Raw genomic sequence first — 19,452 nt, forward strand, 5'->3', positions numbered from 1 at the left:
CTTCTTCAGTGAGAAGACATAAGAGAATCATATTTTATCTTGATTTTACAGCATTCCAGGTTCCTGGAGCCATCGGGTCCTTAGCAGTCAAGTAGTCTAATCTCTTCATTTAAAGGAAAGGGATTGCGGTGAGGTGTTGACTTCTGAGCCTAGGGAACATAAGTAATTCTTCACAATACAATGCGATCCTAAGATAATGATCTTTAAAGAATACTAGTGTATCACGTGTCCCTGAAAATATGGTTTAGGGAAAAATCATTACGCCAACAATCTGAAAAGATTTTAAGAGATGAAGACTGATGGATCATAGTTCAGGTACTCAGATCAAAATTAACGTCTTCTAGAAAGAATCTCCTTTCATTATCTAGTGGGGTTCATTCACGGTCTCACCTCATTCTTGTCCAGTCTAATAATACCTCTTGTGTTGGTTGAATTATTTCAGCACCTGGACATCTGGCTCACTGATACCGCCTCAATGTCTCTTTCAAGCAGATCTCTGTACTGCAGATTGTGGAACAATAGAGATTCGAAACTCACAGGAAGATAGAAATTCAAGGAGATGAAAAAAAAAAGTACTTATATATGTTCTGGTGTGCCTTTGAACTTCCACTGGTATCTTCTAGTGGGAAACCAAAGTGAAAACTGGAACTCATTGGAAATGGAGATTTATAAGATGGATTCCTGCTTTCTACAAGAAACAAAAAAAAAAAAAGCAAGCATACGACTTGAGGAACCTAGGAAATATTGGGTCATTCTTTTTGTTTTGTTTCTGTAATAATGCTATTCTGGCTTTCTTCCCCCACGTTATCTTGTCGTAGCTGACCAAAAATATTTTATTGTTCACTGGGTTGTTTCCTTCCCAGAAATTAAATAAAGGCTATGGGTAAGCCTGGGTTCTCTAGAGAAACAAAACCAGCGACACTCATATCTGTATAAGAAAGAGCTTTATATTAAGAAACAATCTTACATCAAGATGGTATCCCAGCCAGCCCAGTCCAACGCAAGTCCATAAGTCCAATGCTACCTGGAGCCCTCTTCCGACTCATGTAGCTATAGGCCAATGATGACGAAAGGTGAAGTGGTGCAGGAAGATCACCGGCCGATGGGTGCAGAATCATGTGGATCCAAGGTAGGTGAAACACACCAGGGTACCAACTGCTCTCGGCATGTGAAGGCAAGCGCAGAGAGGTGGAGGGGCAAAGAGAAAAGCGGTCCCCCATGTCTTTCACTCTTATACAAGAAGCCACACCCCCAAGGAGTTGTCATCAGGGGACCATTTGGTTGAGAGGTTGGGCTCTACTCCCTCCTCCACACAGGTACCATCAAGTTGACATAAAAATCTAATTGCCACAGGATGCGATTGCTCTTCTGAAATGGAAAGTAACTACAAATGGCCGTTGGTATTTCTCTTATTGAGTGTTGAGTACATTGCCAGGCACTATGGGACTTGATTAAAATTAGCTAACTCATTTCATCTCTACAACATCCTTCTAAATTTCAGATGAAGGAATTGTGAAGGAAGTTTATTTGACTTCTCTGAGTCTCCATCAGGCCTCTGCTGGTCCCTTTGATACCGTTTCCTGACACACTCTGTGTGCTCCCTATGTTCCAGTCAAAATCCATGGTCAGTCCTTGGAAACTGTTAGGTCCCGTTTTGAGTGAGAGCTGAGCCTGAAAGAAAGGGCAAGCCATTGAGAGTCCTAGAGACCTGGTTTTTACTCTGGTGGACTGGAATCAAAAGAAGCACTGCCGTCGGCTGTTGGTGAAGCTGTAGAATATGGTAGAACTGACTTAGAGGATTTCCAAGGCTGTACATTTTCTGGAAGATGCAAACTGTCACATCTTTCTCCAATAGAGTGAGTCATAGGTTTGAACCATTGTCATTTTTAGGAACAGACAAGTGCTTTAACCACTGCACCACCAGAGAGCTGGCTGGCCAGAATACTGACTATAAATTGGGCAAGTAAGTAAATTAATTTGCTTTTTCAAATTGTGTTTGCCTTTGTGTGTCAGTACACACAATTCAGGGGGTTACTGTGGTAAAGGGGGTAATGAAAGGGAAAGACGGATGTCTGGCTTGTGCTTCAAGTGTTCGTTTCTGCTCAAGTGAACCCATGAATCCCACCTACCTATACCCTCGGAAACCCTATACCACATCCACGTGAGTCGGAATCGAGCCAGAGGCAGGGGTTTGAGGGTTTGTGAAAATGGGTAGCACAGAGGTTAAGTCCTGAGTGGCTGAAAGAAAGGCTAGTTGTTTGAATTCATGGGACAAAGATGGGACAATATGCTTATTCAAAGGTTTGCAGCTCTGGAAACTATGTGTGCAGTTGGACCTTGTCCTGTAGGACTGCTGTGCTTCAAGCCAGGCTGAACAGGTGGGGGGGGGGCGGCCCGGGGAGGGGGGAGTTGGGGAAAAGATCAACATGTCTCTGGCTTGTGAATAGGTGCTGCTGGGCTGCTGAGAAAGAAGGTGGAGGTTCAAGTTCGCCCAGAGGCATCTCAAAAGAAAGGCCTGGCAATCATATCCTTCCCAAACTCAGCCACCGACAAACGACCTAGCACGGTTCTAGGCTGACAGATGTTGGTCACCAATAGTCAAGTCACCGGGAGTCAGAAGCAGCTCATCACAGCCAGCAAGAGCAGCTCCCTCTAAGAACCCTACAGCCAGGCTACCCCTCCTGATGATGTCAGTTTCGCTCTGGCATACAGACCATTTCGGTAGACTTCAATCAGTTCTTCTCACTGCCCTGTCCACTGCTCTCCAATGCATTGGGTGCTCCAAGCAAACCCGCCTTTCAGCTTTTTCCAAGCCATCATCATTGACGAAGCCTTCAGTGACTTCCTGGAGTTTAACATTGTGTATTATCTTACTTAACACTCCCACCCTTCATCCTTCATCAATAAGCATCCCTGGTCACACAGTGCTTAAGTACTTGGCCACTGGCCGGAAGAAGGTGAGGAGTTTGAGCCCACCAGCTTCTCCATAAAAATAAGTTGTGACCTTTTTTGGGAACAGAGTAGACTTACAGCTTCGGAAACTCTTTGGGGCAGTTCTACTCTGTCCCATGGGGCTTGCATGAATTCACTCAGTGACAAGGGGTTTGGTTCTATTTTTTCTGACCACTCAGAGAGCAAAGGCAGTTGAAGTTAGACACGAGGCTGCTGAAGTTGCATTACTGAACACGGGGATTAATGCTTTGTGTTTAAGAGCCTAAAGGAGAAATAATGGGTTGGCATAGTGATTACATAATGGGCTACTAACGTCAAAGTCAGCAGTTCAAAACCACCAGCTCTCCACAGGAGAAAGATGGGGCTTTCTATTCCGGTAAAGAGTTATAGTCGTAGAAATGCACAGGGGCAGTTCTACCCTATGGGGTTACCATGAGTTGGCGTCAGCTTGATGGCAGTGAATTTGGTTTGGTAAGAAATAAAGGAAGGAAAGGAAAAGGACAAACCCAGGCTTTTCTGGGAGGAGAGCTCTCTTACATCTCATTGCCATGGGTTTGGGGATTAGTCTAAAAACTGGAGGTCTGGGGCCTGAGACAGGGAAAAGGCCTGGCCATGGGGCTTCGTACTGGGGTTAGAACATTTGCTAGGTGGGTCCACAGCCAATCCAGGGCTTCAGAGCACATGTGCCTACCAGACAGTAGATTGAACTGCATGCCTATTTACCCAATCCACAGACTCTTCTGGTCATTTATTATTTATCCACTTATCTGAAGGACGCGGGCCTGGGAGACTGAGACTTAAGCAGCTTTTCACATGGGATGAGTAGTAATCTGGGTGGAAACGACTGGGAGGGGCCTGAGGATGAGCATTTGACCACTCTGGGGACGTGTCTGGAGGCTGACTACACGGCAAGAACTGTTTTGCTGTGTTTTGTATTTAATGGATTGTTGTTGCTGTCGTCTGGCCCTCGACTCCTGAGAACCTCACACACAGTGAAACAAACATGCTACAAGCCCTCCATCATTCCTATTATGTCCAGGCCACTGTGATTCATAGGGGTTTTGTTCCAGAGGTAAATCTGCAAGCTTTTCTTCCTAGTCTGGAAAATCAGATGAAGTTTTCAGAGCGTCATAACCTCCTGACTGTGCTGAGGTGCATTGGCTGGGAATGAAGCCTGGGTCCCTATAGCATTAGAAATGCACATTTCAATGTTGAGCCACTGCGGCAACCTCGACTGGCTTTGCGGACTGTTTATTTGTTGTTGTTGTTGTTGTTGTTGTTGTTGGGTGCCTTTGAGTTGATTCCATCCCACAGGGACCCGATGCACAGCAGAAGGAAACATTTTTGGGTCCTGTCCCAGTGATGTTGGAGCCCGTTGTGTCAGCCACTGTGTCGGTCCATCTCCTCGAAGAGCTTCCTCTTTTTCCTACTCCTCTATGTTTCCAACCAGGATGTCCTTTTCCAGGGGCTGTTCTAGGCTGATAACCTGTCCAAAGTATGTGGGGTGGAATCTCAACCACCTCATTTCTAAGGAGTATGCTGGCTTTATTTCTAAGACAGGTTTGTTCATTCTGGCATTCCGTGGTACTTTCAATATTCTTCACCAGCACCGTAATTTCAATGTCTAGATTCTTCTTTTTGGTCTTCCTTCATTAATGCCCAACTTCTCCATGCATATGAGGTGAGTGGAAATATCATGGCTTGGGTCAGGAGCCCCTTAGTCCTCAAAGTGACATCCTTGCTCTCCAACACTTTAAGGGGACTTTGTGCAGCAGATGTACTTGATGTGTCATTTGATTTCTTGACTGCTGCTTCCATGAGCTTGGTCAGGGATCCAAGCACAATGAAATCTACGAAGACGTCGGGCATTCTTATAGGACTGATGGTGGTTATACAGACAAGGGCTTGTGTGTCTCAATAACACACCTTGAATTTGACATTCGGGTTGAAGCTTGGTGGCTCAGTGGTGAAAGTGCTCAACTGTCAAATGTAAAGTGAGCAGTTTGAACTCGTCAGCCCCTCTGTGGGAGAAAGGCAAGCCAAACTGCTTCTTTAAAGGGATTGCAATCTTGAGGCTGTACGAGACAGCTCTACTCTGTCCTGAGTGGGCATCGACTCAACAGTCACAGGTTGGCTCTATCCTCAGGAATGGATTGGGACCAGTTGACAGGATGCACCCAGAGCAGAGAGAAGTGGACTTCTTTCTTGGAATACCTCTCTGATATGGTGTCCATCTTATTTTCCACAGAGATCACAACTAAGACATCCGTGTTAGTCTGGGTACATTAGAGAAACAAATCCACCAAAACTCATATGTATAAGAGAGAGTTTTATATAAATGGTAAGTGCACATCAAGAAAACACCCAACCCAGTGCTGCCCAAGCCCACAAGTCCAACAGTAGCCCATATGTCCAACACCAATCCACAAAGTCCTCCTCCATCCCACAAAACACACACAATGATGCCGACTTCAGGAGGAAAGCTGAATCAGTGAGCATGTAAAGCATCTCAGCACTGGCAGGGGTCTCCACATGGATGCTCCAGCACCCAGGGCTGCATCAGGGTAGAGCCATGTGGCTTCTCCTCAGGAATGTCTTGTAGGAAGTGAGCCTCGCTAGCAGGAGCAGGAAACTGGCTAAGGCATCTGCACCCTGGTCCGACCATCAGAAAGCAAGAGACCAGAGAACTTGAAAGGCGAGGCTCACCAAGCCATTTCTCTCTTTGCCCTTCAATTAACCCCACATGTGTTTATCAGCCAGGTTGGCAGAAAAATGTTTAACTGTCTCCACATCTACTTTTAAGTTTTCACTCACGTCCCTACTTACCAGCTCAGGTTGCCCCTTGCACAGGCCCACAGCATGTGGTTAACACATTGACCTGCCATTGTCTGTTTGCCCGTCACTCTTACTAGATTGTTTCTCAGCTCCTTGAAACCAGGACCTACATTACCCATATTTGCATACACCTGACCTGCCCCAAAACCTGATACATCATCAGTGCTCAGAAACTGTCTAAGAGAATGAACAAGTAAAGATGGCTGTAAAGATAACCATGGCATGTCCAGAGTCAGCTATAAATAGACCTGGATGTGGAGTTAGAGAAATCAGATGGCCAAGCAGATTGGTATGGGGAACTTGTGAGCATAACAGATTTCCAGGGAAAAGAGAGAGGAAAAAAAGGGTAGCAAAACAAAGGGAAAGGAAACAAAGCCCAGGAAACAGTCTTGTAGGGCAGAAATAGAATGATGAAAATAACACAATGAAAGGCTGAACAATCCGAAGAAATAAAAAACTCATTCAACTGACACAACAATTAGGAGCGAACATCAGTAAACAAATCAGTGCCCAAATGGTGATTTGCATAATGGTAGTAGTAATACTAGTAGTGGTGATAAATTTAATGCTACCAAGTATTAATAATACTCCATCTGCCCCGACCAGTTGCTGTCCAATTAATTCCAAATCATGGCGATTTCCTATGTGTTAAAAAGAACTGTGCCCTACAGAGCTTTAATTAGCTGACTTGGTGGGGCGGGGTGGGGGGCATGGTAGGATGGTAGACCTTTCCTCTAAGGCACCTCTGGGTGGATTTGAACCTCTAACTTTTTTGTTAGGAGCCAAGTGTACAAACACTTTGCACCAGCCAAGGATCTCATCTTCGCCTTCCAAGAACAAGAGCAAAAAGCCCAGCCCACTGCCATCAAGCCAACTCATGCCCATATAAGATTCCCAAGACTCTAAATCTTTCTGGTAACAGACAGCCTCAACTTTCTCCCACAGAGCAAGAGATGCATTTGTATCACCAATCTAAAGCTTAGCAGCCCAACACCGAACCCACAGTATAACGAGGGCTCCTATCTATCCGTCATTACCTCATAATTCAACATTGAGCATTTATACAGTAGTTATTCATGTAAGAATTATCTCAATCCCTCATCTACAGATCAGTGTCTCTGTTCCCCTGTGACTCACACATATCCCACCAAGCCAAAGGTCGATTCTATAGTCCCCTCCCCAAGTGCTTACTTTCTTCAGAGTCAAATTTGCAGACCTGAGAGAAGCACCTTGATGATTTACCTTTGAATCCCCCATAGCACAGAAGAGACGCTCAAGACATGTCCCTTGATTTATTCTTTATCCCAAGTAGATTTGTGTTAGCCAAGTTTCACTAGCGAAACCAATCCAGAGGCACTCGTGTGTGTGCACGAGAGAACTTTATATCAAAGAGCAATTGCATAATGAGAAAACATCCCAGCCCAGTCCAGATCAAGTCCATACGTCTGACATTATCCCATATGTCCAATACTAGTCCATAAATTCCTCTTCAGTCTCACACAGCACTTGCAATGATACAGAATGTAGGAAGATCACAGGCCAGTGGCAGAGGAAGCATCTGAATGCTGGCTCAGGACTCCACATGTCTCCCCCAGCTCTCTGAGTGTCTCAACAGCAGGAAAGGGAAGGCAGAGAGAGTGGATCTGGCCTCCAGTGAGCTATTTATCTCCATGGCACCTCCAAATGAGGTCATCAAGCTGTGACCTAGTTGACAGGCTAAACTCCACCCCTTCACTCAAGTTGACAGAAGATTATGTAACTGCCACAGGTTGCAAGAGAAATAGTTTCTTTCCTGTACCCTTGTGCTCCCGTTTTTCAGATGAGAACATTGACGAACTCCAGGCAGAATTGAAGCTTGGAAAAATATCTGAGGTCTTTGAGGACATTGGCTTTTTTCTGTCTTTTGTTTTGCTGTGCCATGCTGCAGTCAAGAAAGGTAACTGTGGTGCCTTGCTTATTAATGACTTCTTTTCTGTTAGAAATTCTAAGAAAGCACATTCCTTTAGTATTCATACAGAAGACCAAAGAAATCTCAAGGTAAAGTCACTCTGCCTCCTGCTTTGCAAGGATCAAGGGCAAGGCTTAACACTTTTCGGAGTCAGTCCTCAGTACCTAAAGCACCCTTTCAAACTTTTGAAGTGATGGAAATAGGAAGGGCATTTTGCATCTGGATGTAAAAATCCATGTGCATTCTGAGGGAAATGGAAACCATGCATTTCTGATTAATATACACTTAAATCAATGAAGTGTTTAGCAAAATATATTTGATGTTCAAGAAGCCTTTTTAAGGCAATCTAATGGGATTTATAAAACAGCTTTGCCTTAAGAAGAGAGACTTGTTTCCCCCTTCCCCAATTTCTTACACTCAGATAACGTGATTGCAATGTCTCATTCTGAACAGATTCTTATTGCTCTCAAAATCTTCCTACATATCCCTGCCTGGAGGTGGTTCACCTGTGTTTCAAATTTTCCCCCCATTTTGTCATTCTTTTCACATATTTATATATTGTTTCTTTATTTGTTTTGCCAGTGAAGATCTCAATAGAATAGGCGATTACTATGGAGACTCTCAGAATACTGAATGCATATTTTTTCCTCCTGGGACTGGATATGTCTCCTACTGTTCTAGATGGGATAATGGGTGAGATACAGAATTTATCTTGAAGATATGATGCTGGAAGAAGGATACATGAAAGATGAGGACAGGGGCTTGGAATGGATGAACTCTTAACATTTGTAGAACTGAAAAACAAAACAAAACACACATACACACAAATCCCCTCACTGCCATTAAGTCAATTCTGACTCATAGCAACTCTATAGGATAAGGTAGGACTGCCGATATGGGTCTCTGAAATTGTAGCTCTTTATAGGAATAGAAATCTTCCTCTTTCTTCCATGGAGCTACTGGTGGTTTTGAACTGCTGACCTGGCAGTTAGTGGCCCAACACATAACCACTACACCCCTAGCATGTTAATGGTAATCAGAATTAATTCAGTTATTACTATTTGCTGAGGCTTTAAAAAAATGGAATGCTATTTCATTTGACCCTCACAACTATTTTGTATTATACTCATAATTTTCAGATGTAGCACATGAGATGCAGAAAAGGATATTTGATTCCCCAAATCCCACAACTAGTAGGTGTCAGGAGTGTGATTTCTTTCTATGACAGGAGAGCCCTCAATTGGTCACACACCAGTGTTTGTCATGCAGCGGGGAGTGCACCCCCAAGTGGTGATTTCAGACCAGTGACAGCCATAGAAATAAATTCCAGTGAATCACAAACAGAAAAGTTTACCTGCTTTCCAATTCTCTTTCAGCCCTTTGGTACATCAAGAGAACATATTCCAGCTCCCTGTCAGTGTTAATCTCTCTAGAAAGTAAATGCTGGCCTCAGGCTAGGAACCTTAGCAGACTGCAAGGGCCTTATTCACACATAAGAACATTGTTTGGCATTCACTCCGCTTAGTGAACATTTACCTTCCTTGGGTTTCTGGAAAACCAAACCAGTTTCCATAGATATAATTCCAGCTAATGGAGATGCCGTGTGTGGCCGAGTAGAGCCGTGGTCCATCGGATTCTCAAGGCTGTATCCCTTTAGAAGCAGATTGCCAGTCCTATCTTCCTAGGACCAGCCGTTTGGGTAGTGGTAGAGCGCCGGACAATTTGCACCATCTGAATTGCGGTTATGGGGCCCGGACTTGCCTGTTGGACTGCTAACTGTAGTCAGTAGCTCAAACTCACCAGCCACTCCGAGGGAGAAAGATGTAGTTTTCTGCTTCCGTAGAGATTTACCGCCTTGGAAATCCTAAGGAATAGTTCTACTCTGTTCTATAGGGTCACAAGAAGTCAGAATCAACTTCAATGGCGGTGAGTTTGGAGTTTGGAGTATTCGGGTTTCCTGTGTTTTTATCAGGTCAAATGAGTCTTTCTACTTTACACATGGATATAAAATTCTCTTTTAAACAAATATTTACTCTGCTCTTAAAAGAAGTGAACTGATTAGAAAATATGTCATGCAGATGGTGTACATAAAAGTTAAAAAAAATACAAAATACTACATGAATGACTACTACTTGGGGAAATAGATTAAATCAACACTTTTTCAAAATACTGTTATCGAGTAAATTGTCCTCTTGAATTTGGTGGCACATACATTTATACTACTATTCCTGGGCTTAATGTTTCTATTCACTACCAAGTGCTCCAGAATTCCTACTTTGATTTCCTATAAAATCAACTCTTAAAAGTATAAATGTCAGGTCCGGGAGTTGTAAAGAAGTGGCACAGTATAACCTGCTCCAGCGGACATTGCAGAAATTCTTTCAGTCTTCAGGTAAAAACTTTATTAGGCAATTTCATCTCTCTTCCCTCCTTCACCATTTTGAAACAATAATCATCCACTTCAGTTAACATCTTCGATATCCGTTGATGAACGCCGGACTGAAGTTCTCCCCCTCCCCCCACCCAGGGGGGACTGAACTAACTGAATCAAATAAACCTTTGCCCAGTAGAGGGGTTTGAAGCCAAGTGCCTGTGAATAAACTGAAACCTCCCTATTTGTTTCCGGCCTCGTTTATTTGGTTTAATCACCCAATTTCATTTGGGGAGGAATTGTGACCCTCTCCAAAAAAATTTTTGTTTTTCCTCCTATTTCTCTTTGTTTCTTTTTTTTTTTTTTAACCTGCCTTTGCTAAGAGAAGTCAACATATTGCTCATAAAGTGTTAAAGTCTTTATAAACTGCTGATAGATATCAGGGAAATGCTCTGAGGATTAAGAGGTGATATTGTGGCAAAATATCCACTTCCTCTAAATATTACTTTCAGTACCTTTACGGCAAATATTGCTGAAGAAAGAGAATATAAGCCACGTAAGTCCTCCAGGACTTAATACTGAAGTACCATTTATGTTTTCCTTTTGTTTGAATTACTGACTAACACGCTGCTACGTAAGGAAGGGGAGAAATCTCTTTACCAAGGAATGTGAAAAGGAAAAACTAAAAAAAAATAAAAAAGGATGAAGAAGGGAAAAATGAGGGATGGAGAAGAGGAAACAATGATAAATACAGAACCTTGTGGTTCTTGGATTTGAGTGGCATGTCTAGACCCTTGCAGTTTGGGGCACCCCTAACGAAGGTCTTCAGAGCACCAGTCGCATAGTGGTTATATATTGGACAGCTCACCACAAGGTCAGCAGTTTGAAACCACTAGCCACACTATGAGAAGGACCAGGCTTTCAACTCCTATAAAGAATAACAGTCTCAGAAACCCACAATGGCAGTTGTGGTCCTATAGGTCTACTTGAGTCAGACATGATGGAAGGGAGATATTTTGGAATGCAGGGCTTTAAGAAGTCTGGTGATTTAAGTGGAAGAGTGCTTGGCTACCAGCCTTTGCTCTGTAGGAGACAAGACACTGCTTCCTCACAGATTGCATCCTTAGATACTCCATGAGGTCATTCTACTTAGTCCGGTAGAGTCACTGTAAGTGGAATTGTATGCAATGGCAATGAGTTTGATTTGGGTTTGGGGTAGGGTTTGCTTTTTTGCTCCCATAACTGTACACCAGGCTTAGGGCAATGCATACAATTCTGACGAGCAATTTTGGTAATGCTTTTGAGTTTGCTGTCAAACCCACATTCCGTGCCCTGACACTTACTAGGTATAAGACCTTGGAAAAGTTAACTAACAAGGATGCTTTGTTGATTTGATTCATTTGCCTTTTAAAAATGAGGTTCTGTTCGCCATTACATGATGAATTGTAACAGGGCTCTCCCCTGTATACTGCTCTCCCTGCCCTGTGAATTTGTTCCTGCCAAATGAGTCCGTCAGAATGGGAATGCTAATTTCAGGCTGCAATCTTTTGTCAATGTCACTTTGGTATCCCTGCATCGCTTCCTTTTTTCTTTTTTTTAAACCCTTTACCTCCATTCATCACTCTACAATCTCTGTCAAAGACAGTGTTTAACCTCTTTGAGGGATTTTGCTGTGGTTGTTGTTAGGGGCCATCGAGTGAATTCCAATCCACAGTGACCTGTGAACAACAGGATGAAACACTGCGCAGTCCTCACAATTCTTGCTCTGCCCGACCCCATTGATGCAGCCACCGTGTCAATCCATCTTCTCCTTGGAGGCCTTCCTCATTTTGGTTGCCCCTCCACTTTACTGAGCATGAAGTCTTTCTCCAAGGACTGGTCTCTTCTGACAATGCTTCCAAATTATGAAAGATGAAGTCTTGCCGTTCTTACCTCGAAGGAGAACGCTCGCCGTACTTCTTCCAAGACAGATTGGTCTATCCTTTGAGCAGGCCATGGAGTGGTCCAGACAGTGAAGGGGCCCAGCTCCTGACCTCACATTGAAGCTGCAAGTTCACCCAATGATGCCTTGGAAAAAAGGGCTGACCTTCACATTCTCCCAACCCAGCCATTAAAACCCCTACAGAACATAGTTCTACTCTTAGTAGGCGTGGGTGTGAGCTGACTGCAACTGATTTTTATTAAGCCCAAACTCACTGCCATCAAATGCATTCTGACTCAGAACAACACTTACTAGGGCTTCTTCACAGAAGTAGACAATTGGATCTTTCTCCCTCAAAGCAGCTGAACCATTAACCTCCAGTTGGCAGCTTCACACCTGCCCAAGCATCCTAGGACACAAGGAAGTGAGTACAGACTACACTTGAGACATGATGCAGGATGAAAATAACATGGGGTTGATGATAATTAATATTTGGTAAATGAGAAGTTAGAGGGTCTAAATTCTGAGGGCTATTGGTGGTTCAGTAGGAAATCTCTGGCTTTCCAAGAGGTGGGAAAGCTCATGCTTAATTTCCAGGCAATGCCCCTCTTCCATCGCTACCACCTACCGGTGGACCTTTTGTGTGGCTATGATGCTGAACAGACTTCGGTTTGAGATGGACTAGGAGGACAGATTTGGTGCTCTACATCTGAAAAGCCACCAAAGAGAGTCCTTTAGATCACAAACATAAGATCCCCAACTCGCCATGGGGGTGGTACATGCAGAAGAGTGTTTCGTCCTTTGCCCCTTGGGGGCAGTTCCACCCTGTCCTATCGGGTTTCTGTCCATCAGAATGGACTCTGTGATGGTGACTTTGTTTCGGAGGTTGGAATTGAGAGTGTTGATTTTCCTGATTATCTCCCTGGTCAACTATAATGTACTTAAAGACCAGGGCTTGCCTTATTAATCTCTTATCTGTTAAAGAGTGGAGTGCTAATGGCAATGTCAACGTAAGCATTGGACGGTTATCCTCAGGGTTAGTGGTTCAAATCTACCTGCTTTGTGGGAGAAAGATGAGGCTCCTATGAAGATTTACAGTCCTGGAAGCCCTATAGAAAGTCACTACGATGCTGGCTACTCAAAGGAGTAGGAGATTCAACTCCATGCCCAGGAACGACGGACACAGGCAGGGGTCAGATGCTTGCACTCTCCGACCTTCTTTCCCCTATAATGATACCAGCTAGTCCTCCCACAGCACCCAAGTCACGGTTGGGTCACATCATAGATAAGGTGACTAGATTTTAACATTGGTAAAGCGGGACAAAAGTAGGACACCATTGATAAAACTCAGATCCTGGCAAAATAGTCACATGGCAGCCCAAAACCGTATACCCTAGCTTGTCATGCATTCTTTCCAAAAATTGGGACTTTTTAAAGATGCCATGGGACGTGGGGAAACTTGTTAAAAATCGGGACGTCTGGTCACCTTAAATTCATAGCCCACAGTGGCCGCACGGACTTCACAGAGAATACTCACAATTTTGAGGGTTTATTAGGGAAGCTAATCGTCTACAAAATGATAAGGATATAGTTTTCTTTTGTCACATCCCTCTACACTATATAAGTGAGCTTCAAATAGGTCCATGGGAACATGGAATTAAAAGAGACTGAGGTTTTCCCACAAGCTAGTTGAATGCCCCCTAGTATGAGAGGGTAAACTCCTTTCAGTGTATCATTCTCTCTGTCTGACACCTGATGCCCTTGTATATCTGCCCCAGGGTTCCCTCTATAAATCAGTCTCGTATCTCCTGTCTGAAACTTCCCCTCCACTCCTGCCACATTTGCTATCTTCGCTCCCTGGGTTCTTTGAAGTCTTTGGCTGTGGCAGTTAAGGCAGCCACCTCTTTGTCCTGTCACCATGGCAGACATATCTACTAGATGGTGATTGGCAATGGACTCATGCTGCGGATTTATCTCAGGATAGCATGTAAGACCGGGTCTCTGGTGGTACGGCAGTGCTCTCCTGCTAACCAACAGCTCGCAGCTCAAACCCACTCACTCACTGACTCCCTCGGAGAAGCACAGGAAGAGCTGCTCATGGAAAGATTCGAGCTAAAAAGACCATATGGGGGCAGTTCGACTCCGGTCACAGTTGGTCTCAAAGTGAGTTGGAAGCCAACCCAGTGGCACCTGATACCAACAACAGCGAACAGGACAACTGCTACTAATCTTTCCGAATGGGACCATTAGATCACTTGGCCAGCTAAGTTTGCATGCTGCCCTTGGCTTGAAAGGACCCACCCCAGGCCAATTGTTAGGACTCTTGCCAGTCCTTATCTTGTATGATTTCTCCCCCTGAAGTAGAGTTGCTACCTCCACAGCTCTGCAGACCTCAGAAGATCCTGATTCTTTTCAGGCTGGCTTACTAGACGTTGCCATCCCAGTTGCTCTTCCATGTCGGTAGCCTCTGACTTTCGTTATGGCTGCCATCTGTGCGAGGCACTTAGTAGGAGCTCAAGGAAGCTGGGAGAAGTCATTGATGGGAGAGGAAGAAAGAAACCCCAGTGAGAGGCTGATGGAGTTCGCTGTACACTAACACAATGGAACCAGCACAGTGGGTGGATTGACAGGGCTATTATAGACGTTAATTTGGTCTCAGGTGCCAGCCGCCTTCGTGGTGTTCCCTGGCCTTTCAGCCTCTGTGAACATCCTGTCCTGTAGACAGTCAGACAGTTTCAGGGTGGATTATAAATCCCGGCTGCTCCCTGTATATCTGCAAAACACTTCTATTTCAAGGATGATGATTAAAAGGCCACCAGGAAGGCAGTGATAACAGTTGAAACATTGGGTTTCTGATCAAAAGAGACACTAAAATGGACTCCTTCAGGGAAACCGTTAGGTTTTAACACGCGTACAAGGAAATCCCCTTGCCCCTCCTTTCCTCTTCGACTTTGTCATACAAACCCCCTGTCCCTGGTGTTTTCCTTTCGGTGCACATCTCCTCTCTGGCATCATTGTTTTGTGGCTTTGTCTTCTCTCTCTCTAGCTCTCATTTTCTTTTCTTTTCCCCCCATTTTCTTCTTATTTCCTTTGGTCCCTTCTCATCCTCCTTCCTTCCTTTCTCTCCCTTCTTCCTTCTTGTTTTTCCTTTCCTCCCTTTTCTCCTCCCTCCCTCCCTTCTTGTCTTTTCATGCAGCCCACGTTCCTTAGTGTTCTCTATTTTTTCAAAGGACCCTTTGTTGTCATTTCTCTCCCCTAAGTCATTTTTCATCTGTTCAGGGAGATTTCCTCCCTTAAACGATCACATGGCATTCCAGAACATGAGATCTGTTGAGGAGAAAATTGCATCCGGTAAAATGACGGTGGGATCTGAGTTTTAATCCTGAATTTGCACTCTGTGGGGTGGGATAAGTTAACTTACCCTCACGGAAGCGGAATGTCTACACCTGTAACCTAACAGGCGTACAGGATAATGGGCATACAGCAACTCTGGAAAACGGTCGCAATGAGCTCGCAGAGCCACTGAGGTGGAGCTGCCTTCATTTACCCCATGAAACGGTGGCCTTCGCTCCAAACCTGCCACTCCCCAGTCCTCCGCCCATTCCAGGTGTTTGAGTCATTGCACCAATAGCCATCCATTTTTCTGAGATGGGTTTGGCTGTCTTTCCCTAGACAAGTGTCATTTGCACATGGTAACATTCATTCCTATGGAGCAGGTCGAGGGGCAGCAGGATGTAAGCGCTCTGCATTAAAATGCAGGCTGCCTTCAATGGGAGAGGGATGGTGCACCAGCAAGAATCTTGGCTGACTGCCCCTGACAGCCTTCGATTTGCCGTGCACGCCTCTTCGTGGATGACAAAAACGGATCTGTCTTTTAAAAGATACACACGTACCAGAAGCTCTTCTGAGTTAACTCTTAAGAAGAGAAAATGTGCTTTTGAGCTAGGGATTTGAATACCAATGGGGATGGGCAGCGGCTCCCTGGCTTGTGGTGAAGCACTCACTCGGCACCAGTGATCCATTCCCATGAAGATGACAGTGTAGGAAACCCTGCGTAAAGTTCGACTCCATCAGATCACACGGCCACTAGGAGTTGGAATCAACCTGACAGCCTGCCACGCGCTTCTTTTCTTCTATGTTCTCCTACTGCCCACATTATGAACTTTGGAACTGCTTTAAAATCAATTTCCAGGAAATAAAAAAAGGGTGAGGATTTATTCAGCAAACCTTTTGTGAATGGTAGTAATTAATAATTCCATTTTACAGCTGGAAGGACACTAGAGATAATGTAGGTCACTAGTCTACTTAGCAGATGTGGGAGCTGAGATCCGTGTTGTTCAAGTCACTTGTTCAGGGTCATGCAAAGACTTTATAAATACTAATTCTACCTGGAGTTTGGTTCAAATGTATGCTTCCTATTCAGCATGGTTCATATTTGCTTGGAATCATACCACCTCATGGCCAAAGTTAAAATACAGGGCATTTTTCAGAGCTTTGCTGTTTTATACATGAGTACACTAACTTTGAACTCAAAAGTAGTTCATTAAAAGGGGGAAAAATAGTGGTTTGCATACTTTATATTGTGCATCTACTCTGAATAGTTGGAAATCAACACGTTTTGAACTTTCTGGATATCTGTAGCTGTTGCTAATTGGATCGATTGCATGGATAACCTTATATAACAGAACAAAACATTACTCAGTATCCGCATAGATTCAACAACCTGAGTGTCTAAATGTGAAATTCTTTTTCTAGGCTAATATAATTATGTTCTGGAATTTGGCCAATTTTCAGTAAGAAAGACCAAATAATTTCTATTCTATCTTCCAAGATCCTTAGTGATGCAGTGGGTGGCTAATCGAAAGGTCAGCGGTTTGACCCCATCAGCCACTCCACAGGAAAAAGATGAGGCAGGGCTTCCTAAAAGATTTATACCTTTAGAAATCATATGGGGCAGTTCTACTCTGTCCTATAGGCAGTGGGAATGGTTTTGATGGGCATTCTAAGTAGTGTCATTACAGTGTTCAATACAAAATGGGCCACTAAGCGCTAACTTTCTTGTTACATGATAAGATTTGGAAAAAAGCTTGGTAACTTAAATATGTGCAAAATACATTTGTACATAGGTGTTAACCTGGGTTCTCTAGAGAAGCCAAACCAGTGAGACTTATATGTGTGTGTAGCTAGACAAAGACTTAAATTGTGACACTTAAATAAAAACGATTTAAATCACCACAATTGTTGCTAGGTGCCATTGAGTCAGTTACGACTCTTAGTGACGTGATGGATAACTGTTCAGCTATCTATCTGAACAAAACGCTGCCTTGACCTGGGCCATCTGCACAATAGTTAGGGTTGAGCCCATTGTTGCAGCCACTGCGTCAATTCATTTCATGGAGGACCTTGTTCTTTTCTGCTGCCTCTTGACCAAGCCTAATGTCCTACGGGAGGGAGGGGTCTCTCCTGGGAACATGTGCAAAAGACGGGAGACCAAGTCTCACCATCTTTGTCTCTACACTTGATCTTAGCCAAAAGGCCGAGAAGCGATCCCATCTTTGACTCTCAAGGGCATTTTGATTGTACTTCATCCAAGACTGAGCTGCTTGTTCTTTTGGCGGTCTGCGGTCCTTTCTTCACAACAGCATAGTCCGACTGCATTGGTTTCTATTGTCTCCTTTATTCAATACCCACCTTTCATATGCATATGATGTAATTGAAAACACAGTGGCTAAGCTCAGGCATACCTTAATCCTCAAAGTAGCATCCTTACTTCAACTATTCTAAAGAGGTCTTGTGTAGTATATTTACCTATTGCAATGTGTTGTTTGAGCTCTTGACTTCTTCCATGAGCATGGATTGTGGATCCAAGCAAGATGAAAGTCTTGTCAGCTTCAACATGTTCTCCATTTAGCATGATGTTACCTCCTGGTCCAGTTGAGAGTCCTTTGGTTATCTTTATTTTAAGTTGTACTCCATACTGAATGCTACAACCTTTTATATACAAGGTGGGGTCCCAAGAAACCACTGGAATTTTTTTTAACAAAGCTATGTATTTATTATTATTTTTTTTTTTAACAAAACAACTTATCACCTTCAAAGTACTTTCTATTACACTTAATACATATGTCAAATCTGTGATTCCATTCTTTGAAACATTTTTCAAACTCATCTGTTGGGGTGGCTGACAGCACCTCCCTCATTTTTTTCTTCATGTCTTCTGCGTCATCAAATCACTGTGCTTTTATGTACCTATGCATTTGCGGAAACAAAAAGAAGTTGCATAGGATGAAGTCAAATGAACAAGGTGCATGGAGCAAGAAAGGCATACTGTTTTTTGCCTAAAACTGGGAGACTGAGATGGCTGCCTGAGCAGGTGTATTGTCGTGGTGGCAAAACCAGTCCCCTGGCCGCCAAAAAGCAGGCCATTTTTGTTACGCAATCTTTTCAGAACCTCTAAATAGAAAGCTTGATTAACAGACTGATCTGTTGGAATGAACTCCAAATGCAGTATCCCACTCACATTGAAAAAAAAAGAACATCGTCTTGATCTTTGATTTCACTTGACGATCTTTTTGGGGGGCAAGATGATGATACATAACGTCTTCCACTGGCTAAATGTATGTTTGTTTTCATGGTCCTAAGAAGAGCACCATGACTCCTCACTAGTAATGACCTTGGAAAAGGAGTTTGGGTCATTTTGAGGCTTTTCTTTCAAAGCTCAGCATGCTTCCACTCAAGCTTCTTTTCCTGGTCAATCAGAATCCAAGGCACAAATTTCACAGTGACCCTTTCATTCCAAAATCTTCCATTAAAATGTGCGGAACCAAGCTCCAAGATAGTCCAGATAATTGCCCCATTTCTTCAGTGGTCTGTCATAGGTCTATGAACACATGTACACAACTTTTGTCAAAATTTTCATCCATTTGGGAAGCTGATGGACATCCAGAAGAGGCTAATTCATCAACTGACATTTTAGCGAGGGGGAAACAAAATTTCGCAGCCACATGCTATTCTCTTAAATAGGCCATCACAAAAAAACGAGGTTCCTGTGAAACTGCTTTTATGAAAAAATTCACTGTGACCAGAGAGAACCTTCCCAGGTGATGCCACTTGATGCACTAACTCAGAATAAGTTGCTCAATGCTCACCTAGTGGGAAAAGTCCATACTTGTCTAGCGGGATGTTACTTTAAGAGTAAATTGTGCCTGGCACAAGCCATGGTATTTCAATGACCTCATATGCGTTTGAATCGATGCATTTTAATGCATTTGCGGTGCTGAAGAAGAATATTGGAAGTACAATGGACTGCTAAAAAGACAAACTGATCTGTCTTGGAAGAAGTATGGTCATAATGCTCCTCAGAGAAAAGGATGATGAGATTTCACCTAACATACTTTGGCTATGTTGTCAGGACAGATCAGTCCA

Source organism: Echinops telfairi, unplaced genomic scaffold (assembly GCF_000313985.2).
Source record: "Echinops telfairi isolate 266 unplaced genomic scaffold, ASM31398v2 ScPeMD7_2291;HRSCAF=2852, whole genome shotgun sequence".
Classification (NCBI taxonomy): Eukaryota; Metazoa; Chordata; class Mammalia; order Afrosoricida; family Tenrecidae; genus Echinops; species Echinops telfairi.